The 10,302-nt window shown below is 47.0% G+C and overlaps 1 pseudogene; it reads left to right on the top strand.

Moving 5' to 3' along the window:
• The first annotated feature begins 618 nt into the window (after positions 1-618).
• On the top strand, positions 619-1,696 carry LOC115331875 (annotated as a pseudogene).
• The last annotated feature ends 8,606 nt before the right edge of the window (positions 1,697-10,302 follow it).

Genomic DNA, 10,302 nt, shown 5'->3' with positions numbered 1-10,302 from the left:
GGCAAGGACAACTTGCTGGACAACATCGATTGCAACGAGAGTGACCTCTCAGGTCAAAGCAGTAGCGGAGAATGCGACCCAATCACTGAAGATAGCAGCGATGAAGACGTCGAGAGCACTGACGCTAATGTTGAGGCGGGAGTTCCCAAGGGGGACCTGAAAAGAACCTACGCAAATCAACGTTACACATGGAAAAAATGGACGTTTGACCAAGCTGGCACAGTCTTCGAAAAGGACCTCCTTCTGCCTCCTGCTGAGCCCCTGGCAGCGAAGCAGCTGTTTGACCTATTTTTTTCGAGGAGCGTGCTAGAACACGTTGTTCAGGAAACCAACAACTACTATATGGGGAAGCATAGAACAGCCCTACATATGACAGTGGAAGAGCTCACCTCGGTCGTAGGAATGTTTTTTTCGCATGGGACTTGTGGATATGCACAATGTACGTGCCTACAGGAAACATGGAAGCCGCTATGAGCTGGTGGCGCAGGTAATGTCGCGCAATCGATTTGAGAAAATTGCTGTTCACTTGCATTTTGCTGACAACGACGGTGAAACAGACGAAGTAAAGAAGACAAATGCTGGAAGCTGCGACCATGGCTCTGAGAACTCCGGGAAAACATGGTAAAAATACCTCAGGAATGCAAGTCACCCGTCGATGAAATTTTCAGACCTTTTCGAGGAAGGTCGCGAATTCGTCAGTACCTTCCAAACAAGCCGAAGTGCAAGTGGGGCCTCAAGCTCTGGGCTCGTGCTGGCGAGTCTGGACTTTGTTACGTCTTTGACGTTTACCAGACATGCAGCAAGGGATTCTACGGAGACCAAGAAAGATATCAGTTAAGTCTTGGTGCAGGAGAGGTGCTTCAGTTGTGTTCAAGTCTCCCTGACCGAGACAACAATCTCATTGTTCCCGACAACGTTTTCACAGGACCGCACTTAGACTGCGAGCTAACGCGGAGGGGTATCTCGTACATGGGAACTGTGAGAGAGAACAGACTCCAGTCGTGCAAACTAATGGATGAGAAGGGAATGAAGATCCAAGGTTGGTGGCGCGTGTGATTCACGTGTCGCATCATGGGGTGACAGAAGCATGGTAAGTGTAAAGTGGTTTGACAACAGACCGGTCACACTTCTTTCTAACTGCACTGGTGTGGAACCAGTCACTTCTGTAAAGAAATGGAATAAGAAATAGAAGTCTCATATTTCAGTTGAATGTCCAGCAATTGTACCTGAGTACAACAGATCGATGGGTGGCGTTGACTTGCTAGACAAGATGTGCTACAGCTACAGGTTTGCCATACGCTGAAAGTGGTGGTACATGTACATACTTTGGCACAGTGTCAAGATTGCTGCTGTGAATGCGTGGTATCTACTCAAGCGTCACTCACTACAGCAAAGGGAATGTTCAAAGCCTCTGCGAAAATTTCTTGCTGACCTTACCACGTGCTTTGTTTTGTATAGGAAGCGTCCACCTGGCTGCCCTTCTCAAGAGAATCTTCCCGTGGTGAAGCGGGCGTCACCAGAAGTTCCATGCGACGTAAGAGGCGATGGTAGCCATCATTGGCCCATTTGGATAGACCGCCGCAACAGATGCAAGTTGTGCATAAGAGGCTACAGCTACGTCGTTTGCTCCAAGTGCAATGTTCACTTGTGCATAAACAGGGACTGGAATTGTTTCGTAGGTTTCCATGGAGGTTAAGTAGCCAAGACATGCTAGAAAACATTAATTTCTGGGTTTTGTTTATAACTGCTTCGCTTTGTTTGATAAAATAAAGAGATCTTGAATATGGCACATATTTTGAGATATTCACTTTCTGCCCATTGTTGCTGATATGCAACAAGCTATAGCAGACAATGTTTAGCACTTATGAAGATTTTTTTTGGTTCCTGTGTCTATATTTGTTTTCAATGAGCCTATATTCAATATCTTATTCAAATACACGCACTATATTTTGCACTGGGAAGCAATGGGTTAACGTTGGCGGCAAAAGATAGGCACCAGTCTACGTGGCAGCTTGTTTTGGCTCCGAGTTGAGGGGATGAACGATGCTCATATTTACCAGATTTTTGGTGACTGCATTGGCTAGAAAGAAAGGCTAAGACAAGTTTATTTTGTTATTAACGTTACGGAGTAATCCTGAGTAGTATTTAGCGAAAGTAAAAAGATCGTTTCATGGTCCCTTCAAGGTGTAGGCTGGGACATCAACCGCGAGCTGGCCAAGTGTCATCCGAGTGCGCTTCATCGCGCTTTATTTTTAAATTTTACTTTCCCGTAGTAGGAAGACCGAGGCAAACTGCTCAGTGGAAAAACGGACCAAATCGCAGTACATGCGAGGTTAAGTACGCATAGAATGTATCTTGAAGACTGCACATGTAGAGCGTGCGTTTTGATGTGACGACCGCACGTTTTCGGGAAGGAAGGGGACTTAAAAATGCTGTTGCACTTAAAACTATAGACGTTCGCGATAAAGGCTCCTGTGCGCTGCCATTTTACGCGATGCAGGCGCCACATAACTGTTATTGTGGCTGGCGGGGACAAGGTGGTGGCGTCTGCTGCATCTCCAATAGGCAGCGTAAGCGACGCACTTACTGTTTCGGAACACAGGGGGACACATCCACGCATAATTGTAGCATCAAACATTGCAGGAGGGGGCATGTTTGGGTGTTGGAGCTGACTTTATAACGATCGTAGCCTCTGCTCCAGCACCTCGTGGATGTCTGCGCAGCCGCGAGCGCAGTCATTGTTGATGCAATTACCATGCGGCTCCTGACGTCCTTCCCGTTGGCATTTTTTGAAGCTTTCATATCTTCGTTTTGGTTCTCACTGGGAGGCAGATAGCCACGTAGCACCCATTAAAAGCGTTTCCAAAGACAAGAAGAGATTATTCTGTTTTTTTTAAATATATTTATAGTCTACAAAATATAAATTTATCTTTCGCAAGAGACCCTTAGCGACATTTTAGGACAAGCAGCGAACGTCTTGTGTAGAGAGTGAATGCGCCTCACCTCGACGCGGTTCGAAGGAATCTCAAGAAGTTTGTTAAAGTATAAACAAATTAAAATATAACGCTGTAGCCGAAGATGATGACATAAAATCGGAGCCTATTAAGTGTATTGCGCGTCTAAGAAATCCTCTTCTCTCCAAATTAACACATAAAATGATTTTAAGTGGAATAGTTTCTCGCAGAATCAAAATATCCATACTTGTACGGTTTATAAAGGAGGAGACGAAAAAAATATTATCAATTATAAAATGATTTCCGGTTTGTCTATAGTTATTGAACCATTGAAACTATCATTAATAAAAGGCTAGAAGGTTTTTTTATCTAAAACAATGTCATATCCTCACGCCAGTATGGATTTCAAATACATAGGTCCACCGAGCGAGCCTTTCTTGGCATCAAAGATAAAATACTTTTGAAATATAAAATAAATTATACACTGCGAGAATCTGTCCTGAACTGAGGAAGGCTTTTGGTGCAGTACACCCTGAAATAATATTACAGAAGCTTGAGAGACAGAGTCGCAGACAGAGTCGCAGACAGAATGAAAGAAAAACGAGCAGCGTTCACCCCTTGAACTCACAGTCAGAGCAAGGGGCCACGTGATCTGGAGCCGATTATAGGCCGCCAATGTTGAACATAGCCACGGGCTGGGGTCGGCAAGGCACAGGACATGCGCTGAGTTCCAGACATTGTTATGGTTTGGCTATTGTCGTCATTGCGGCGGTTGGACACAGGACTCTACCCGAATGCCTCTCGAGCCATCGATTATCGCGAGCCCAAATCGAGTTCCCACGCAATGCTCGGGTCTAATCTATGAACCGCATTCAAATATCGTCACTGGAGGATACTGCAATCCCGCAGCTACGTCATCAATTTTTGCGAGGGAGAGATTGATTGAAAACGCTTCTTTTTGTCTTTGAAATTACACCGCAACAAGGGAGTTTCTTGGGCAGTGGCGTTGCATGCGAGTATTCTTGAGGCCCACTAGTGCCAGTAAGCTAGTGTAAAGTGAAAAACATTCTCATTAAATATCGCTGCACTGCCCCTTTAAGTTGTAGCCGGTAAGCTGGGTTCCCCTCCGAAGTAGTGTGTCGGCGGAGGTGCACCCTTTACCGGGGCTCCGGCCTTAAGCGGGAAACACATGTACGACGAAACCGTCCGATCCGACGTCCGACCGCGCAATACGACGGTCGGAGGCGAGGGTTTTCAACGCTCTCCGATGCCACGAAACCCCTCTCCTCCCAAGGTCATTCCGGCAGTCCGCACGTCGGATCGGAAGGTTTCGTCGTACATGTGTCTCCCGCTTTAGAGTTTTTGTCGAGTCCGAAGTAGTATGATATGACAACATACTGGACGTACTGAATCGTTTTTCTTGCCCGGATAGTAATTAACTACGCGCGCGGGAACTATTCCTGCGCCGCATCGACCTCGATCATTATTTTCGCGCGCCACTTAGGTTTTTTTAGAGACTGGGTTTTTCTTGTCAAATTGGATCTAAAATTCTACAATTTTGACGGCGAAACATTTCGCGCGGCAGATAACGTGTTCCGGTGCTTTGTGTCGCATATATCAGTATTTAGGTATACTGCGAGCCTTTGATTTAGTAAGGGCAAAAATAAAATAGTGGATAGAATCGCTTCGCTGCCCAATCCAAGCATCAGAGAGATGCCGGAGTGAGCACACCTCGAAAATGCACAAAAAGTGGGCAAGGACACCGAATCACCATTTCTCCGAGAAAGGCGCGCGGGAATGTGAACCGCCTTGCACGCCGGGACGTCAATAGGTGACCGGCGTTTGAGCCGGAAGTTTCGTCATCCGAAGCTAGGCACCACGTGACTTCACGCTTCCGGTTCGTCCGGTGCCGGTCGCGGTTCGTCCAGCTGCATCAAGAGCCCTTCTAGGCGTGGTGGCCGTGCTGTATTCGCGGTGAAAATGGCTTACAGCTCCGCGGTACGTTGTTCTAACGCAAGCCATAGAGGGCATAAGATGTTCCAGTTCCCGTGTAACAAAGCATGGAAGCAACGATGGGCCGTCGCTGTTAAGCGAGTGAAAGGGCGAGATGACCTGTGACAGACAAACGTCGGTGACCGTTTATGCGCGGCCAATATTGTTACAGCCCAGTACAACGTGTTCTCTCTTTCTTCGCGTAGGGCCAGCGGGAAATAACGATCTCGAACAGTCTTTTGGCACCCACCAAAAGCGTCTCGATTATTCCACGAAGGGGTGAGCACTGCTTGTCGTACAAGGCATCTGCGAGAACGCGGGATGCGATCTCGCAGGCAATCAGTTCATGGCACGACGTTTCGTCAACATACAGTGCCATTGCCAGGCCGTTTAATTGTTACATCGACAGCTCGGATTAACATTTTCTGTGATGAGCCGCCGCAGACTGTTCCCGGGAAGCGGCGTGGATGGGTGGCTTGCTATAATATAAATAAACAAAAAAAACAGGTCAGCTTTTTGTAATATAAGGAAACAAAAGCAAATGGGCAGCACCTTCATATTGACGGATAATAAAGCAGTAGTACGACCCTGCGTAGCTCATATCAAAATCGGTGCTCGTTTGTGTATGCTTTCTTACTCGACATCATTAAAAAAAAACGTGCGGGAAGGGGGAAAGGGAGGGGGGCGGAGGGTTATTGTAGTTCACGGGGGACAACTTAGTTGAAGTACCAAAAACGCGCGAGTGTTAAAAAGCAAGGATTGTCACGTAGTCAGATGTCGTCGAAACTAACTTTCGCACGGAAGTGGTGTTTTAGTCGCGCGAGAAAACATACTAGCTGAGTTTGAAACGCCGTCTGACCGACTTCTTTCCCCGTCTTAAACTTTTGATTGCCTGACGATTTTCTTACCCAGGCTTAGATGTTCTAACAAAATGAGAAAAGTATGCCAGACCTCCGACCGGGCATTTCAGCTGGCCGTGTCTTACGGCTTACATTCGCGCCTATTTCAGTCGGTGATGTGATCTAACGTAACCATCAAAAATGAACAGAACCCAAATGAAAAACGCTGGCTCAAAAGGAAAACGAAACATCCAGCCTGAGTTTTCATGCGAAGATCCGGAAAGCGCGGTGCGAGTGCAGCTTGCCGCTGGCCGCACTAGCTCTGCGCTTTCGTGGCCGTTCTCGATGCTTCTGCGTACCGATTAGTACTTAACATATCCGTAGAAGTAACTTGAGACGTTCAGAAGTGTGTAAGTCACTCAGCAGCAGAGGAAGGTGGCCCGGATTTGATCGGGTTTCAACACCCGCACACGCTTCCGTAGCCGTCATGGGGCTGCGTCGGCTGCTAGCTACGAACCGGAAGTGAATATTACCCAGAGTTCTTTGAGGCTGCTGCCAAACGCCGGTCACCTATTGTGTTGCCGCATTGTGTCCAGCGCTGCTGACCAAAGAAAAACAGGCGCCGGATGCCGGTTTTTCACGCAAGGCCATCGGGCGAACAGGAAATTGGCTCTCGGCTTTTATCAGCAGCCCCGTCCCGCTCGTTGCGGGTGCTCCAGCGCTGGGCTTCGGGCTAATGAAAGCGAGTGCCGGCGACCCACTAACACCACGCGGGTAGCTGCTCGCGAGGAAAAAGAAAATACCGGCACTAGAACCCGTTAAAAGGGCGATGCTATAAGGGAGGAAAACAAACCCGGTTCGACTTCCCAGCGCCGTCTCTGCCGCTCGTAATTTTGACGTTACGCCGCTGCGACCAAACTCTGCTTTCTGGGTTGCCCGCGTATTGAGTGGCGTCTTCCTTTTTTGAGGTCGCGGCCGAGTGTTGTTCCACGATGCGGGTGTTAGCTTCCCCGGATTTCTGGCCATCTCGATTGACTCCCGGCTTCCCAGTTTTTCTTGTTTTTGTTCGAATAAAAACACTCCAAAGACGGCTGAGATGGAAGCGACTTTGGTGTGCCTCTTCTGCCGAGTGTCTTTCTATGTGCAAGTTTGAAGCTCAGATAATGATCGGTATTGTAAACAGCCTATCAAAACAGCTGCGGGGATTTTACTGCGACTGAGACCAAGCGTGACGTTATCGTGGTTATTCGGATCTCAGCTCGTATAAAAGTATCGCGCATGTTCGTGTGTTCGCATATGTTATGGCCCCTGTGAGTCCCTGAGCGCCTTAATGCGTTCTAAAGAAAGGAGATTTAAAAAGGGGCTCTGGATTTGCATTCGTGGAACTCTTGTCACCTCAGCAAACCGCACTTTCAACGACACAATCTTGGTTCACTGAATTTGCGAGGATTGAGCGGAACAAACGCAGGGCGGGACGAGTACCCGAACATTTGAACATTGAAATGCCGGACATATTTTTAGTAAAAGCTCGAAGGTATTAAGCCACTCAATGCGTTTGTTAAGCTGTCATTAGCTACGAGTGGATCGCACCAAACTTCTTAGAAAACGTCACTGCCAATTACTACTTTCTTTCGTAGTTCTCGACTCTGATGCAGTCTCGGAGTAAGTGACATTTTAGTCAGTCTGGTCACTTGGCAGTGCATTGAGTTCGATGCCCGTGCAGCCCCTGGTTGTCGAACAACAACCGTCCTGGGACGGCACAGCGGAAAAACAACTAAGGAAGTTCACGAAGCGTTTGCCATCGAAAACAGGGGCGCCTATAGGTGCGTCAGTGAGCCGTCTGTGACCCTGTCAGACAAAGAAATATTGATTTTAAAGAGAGAAAGAGAGAGGGACAAAGAGAGGCGTGGCTGGAAGTGACGTGGTTTTATTGAGGTATATATTACAGCGTATTTTGTCATAAACTTTCTTTTAGTTGCGAGTCCGTTCCGTGTTTTCGTTAACTTGTTCACTTTGTCCTTAAACACTTGTATCTATACTTGGTTTCAGCTTAAGTTCAGTCGTAGACGACGCTACGAGATCATGGTACCAATTAAACAACATGCAAAGCACACCATCATGGTGTTCATCATGTGTCTGCACGTGTTATATCAGGCCTAAGAATTCGCGATTTTGACGCTGTTTGATTGGTGCCATTAGGTCGTAGGGTCGGCTGCCTCTGAACTTGAGCCTAGACCAAGTAGAGTCAGAAGAATTCAGAAATGCTTAAAACCACGTTAAAAAAAAAAAAAAAAAAAAAAAAAAAAAAAACGCATGCGCTTGCAGGAATGATTGTTCATAATGACTAACGTTAGCTCTTTTTAGAGCGCAGCTTCTAAAAGGGAGGGTGGTGTTTGGAGGCCACAACTCTCGGCTTGGGCTGGATGTTTAGCTGCGACCTGGGCCCGTTTGCTCGAATCGCTAACCGCGGCTAATGTTAGCCGCAGTACCTAGGAGAGGGATTTTGAAATCACGTGACTGGCTCGGTAGGGATGCGGAGAAACATGGCGTTGCCTCGGTGAGTGAGCGCCGCTCGCTTTGGAACTACTATGTCATTGTAGCTGCAATATCGGGCGCATTAGTCAGCAACGAATGGTGCAGGAGGCTTTCGCTTTGCCTTACTTCACTTAAATCACAAAGCATGAGCATAGATTTCGCCGCATTTTTTTACATAGTCTTTCGATTCTGGCCATTCCTAAGCATAAATGAACGCCATAATTGTAGGCATGGCAAGGTCTTTGGAAAGTGGATTGCCATGACTCAATCGGCCGTGTATTGATAGCACGCAAAAGCAGACAGCGTCCCAATAGACCTTTCTCTAAATTTCCCAAGCACCGAAGTGCATGCTACGAGTGTGGTTACACGCGTTGCACGTGCTGGTTTTCTGCAGTAGTAACTCTTCTAAAGCAAAATTCTAAAACAAATCTTGCCTTGGACGCGCGTTCGTCGAAGCCTTATTGTGATTATTTACTTTGAATCTTTCATGAGAGGAAGGCCAGCGAGCGGACCATAGAATTTCACTTCCAGCGTTCTTCTCGATGCTTGGGTAATTTAGAAAAATGCCCATTGGGACGCTGTCTGCTTTTGTGTGCTATCAATACCCGGCCGATTGAGTCAAGGCAATCCGCTTTCCAAAGACGTTGCCATGCCTACAATTATGGCGTTCATTTAGGCTTACGAATGGCCAGAATCGAAAGGCTATCTAAAAAATGCGGCGAGGTCATGCTCATGCTTTGCGATTTAAGTGAGGTAAGGCGAAGCGAAAACCTCCTGCACCATTCGTTGCTGACTAACGCGCCATATATTGCAGCTTCAACAACATATTAGTTTTAAAGCGAGAGCGGCTCACTCACTGGGGCACCGGCCATGTTTGCCCACATCCCCACTGAGCCGGTCACGTGATTTCAAAATCCCTCTCCTAGGTAATGCGGCTAACTTTACTCACGGTTAGCGCTCCAAGCAAACGGGCACTGAACGTTGTTTTCATAGACGACACCGCAGAGAGGCCAAAGGCGCACTTTTGAAATTTAGGGCTGCTTCGCGACTCCGATTAGAGTCGCGACTTACAATTTAGTAAACAGCCAACTACATAATATATAATAGAATGACTACTAAAACAATCGCCCTATACACCAACTCAATTTAATCGTCTGCCGGGGCAACTCAAAGCTAAGGACAGTAGTCCTCTGCCAGCCGCTGTTTGTGCACGTTGAGAAACCACTGTCACGTATTAGGTTTATAGGGCGTACGAAGTGTCCCCCCAAAATAGTGAAGTGTCTTGTTTTAGTACAAAAATGCACTATCCATCACCGAACGCTTATTCTTCGCCCACTTGTAACCCCAATAGTGCGAATCCAATGCCGAAGCTTCAGAGTTAACCGTTGTCTCAGTCAAGAGTTATAACCGATTTTCTGAAATTTTCAGGGGGAAAATGGCGGCAGATGGACCTCGTATAATACATGCAGCTAAAAGGCGCCAGTTAGTGAAGACGGTAACTGGCGCCTTTTTTGCGTGATTTTCCTATTAAAATGTTTAGAAAATCACCTGTAACGTTTATAAAATATAGCGGTTATTTCTGATACTGTGCCATCTGCTTCGGACCTCCAACGCTACGTTTGGAAGGAGAATGAGGGTTCGGTGATGCGAAATTTATTTTTTAGGTAAACAACAAAAAGCAAAATCTCTATATTTTTAGAGGGACGCCCTCTAGATCGGCAACTTCTCTACGCGATTTTATTCGGTTTACTCTACACTGAGCTTTGTTTTTAATGCATGAGCATTAAGGCTCGTTCACACTCTTGCAACCAAGAACGACCGAGGGAGACGAGACTCGTTAAAACCTCTGAAAATTTCTTAGGACGAGAGAACACACTGGTACGCTGGCGCCTTCTATGCGGTGACCCTGGAACTGCATTTTACAAGGGCGAAGGGCTTGTAGGATTTCCGAAGTCAAATGTGCGTAATACCTTAAGAAGGGC

The sequence above is a fragment of the Ixodes scapularis genome, unplaced genomic scaffold (assembly GCF_016920785.2).
Source record: "Ixodes scapularis isolate PalLabHiFi unplaced genomic scaffold, ASM1692078v2 PGA_scaffold0__279_contigs__length_252992795, whole genome shotgun sequence".
In the NCBI taxonomy this organism is placed as follows: domain Eukaryota; kingdom Metazoa; phylum Arthropoda; class Arachnida; order Ixodida; family Ixodidae; genus Ixodes; species Ixodes scapularis.
This window is presented reverse-complemented; position numbering and strand designations above follow the sequence as displayed.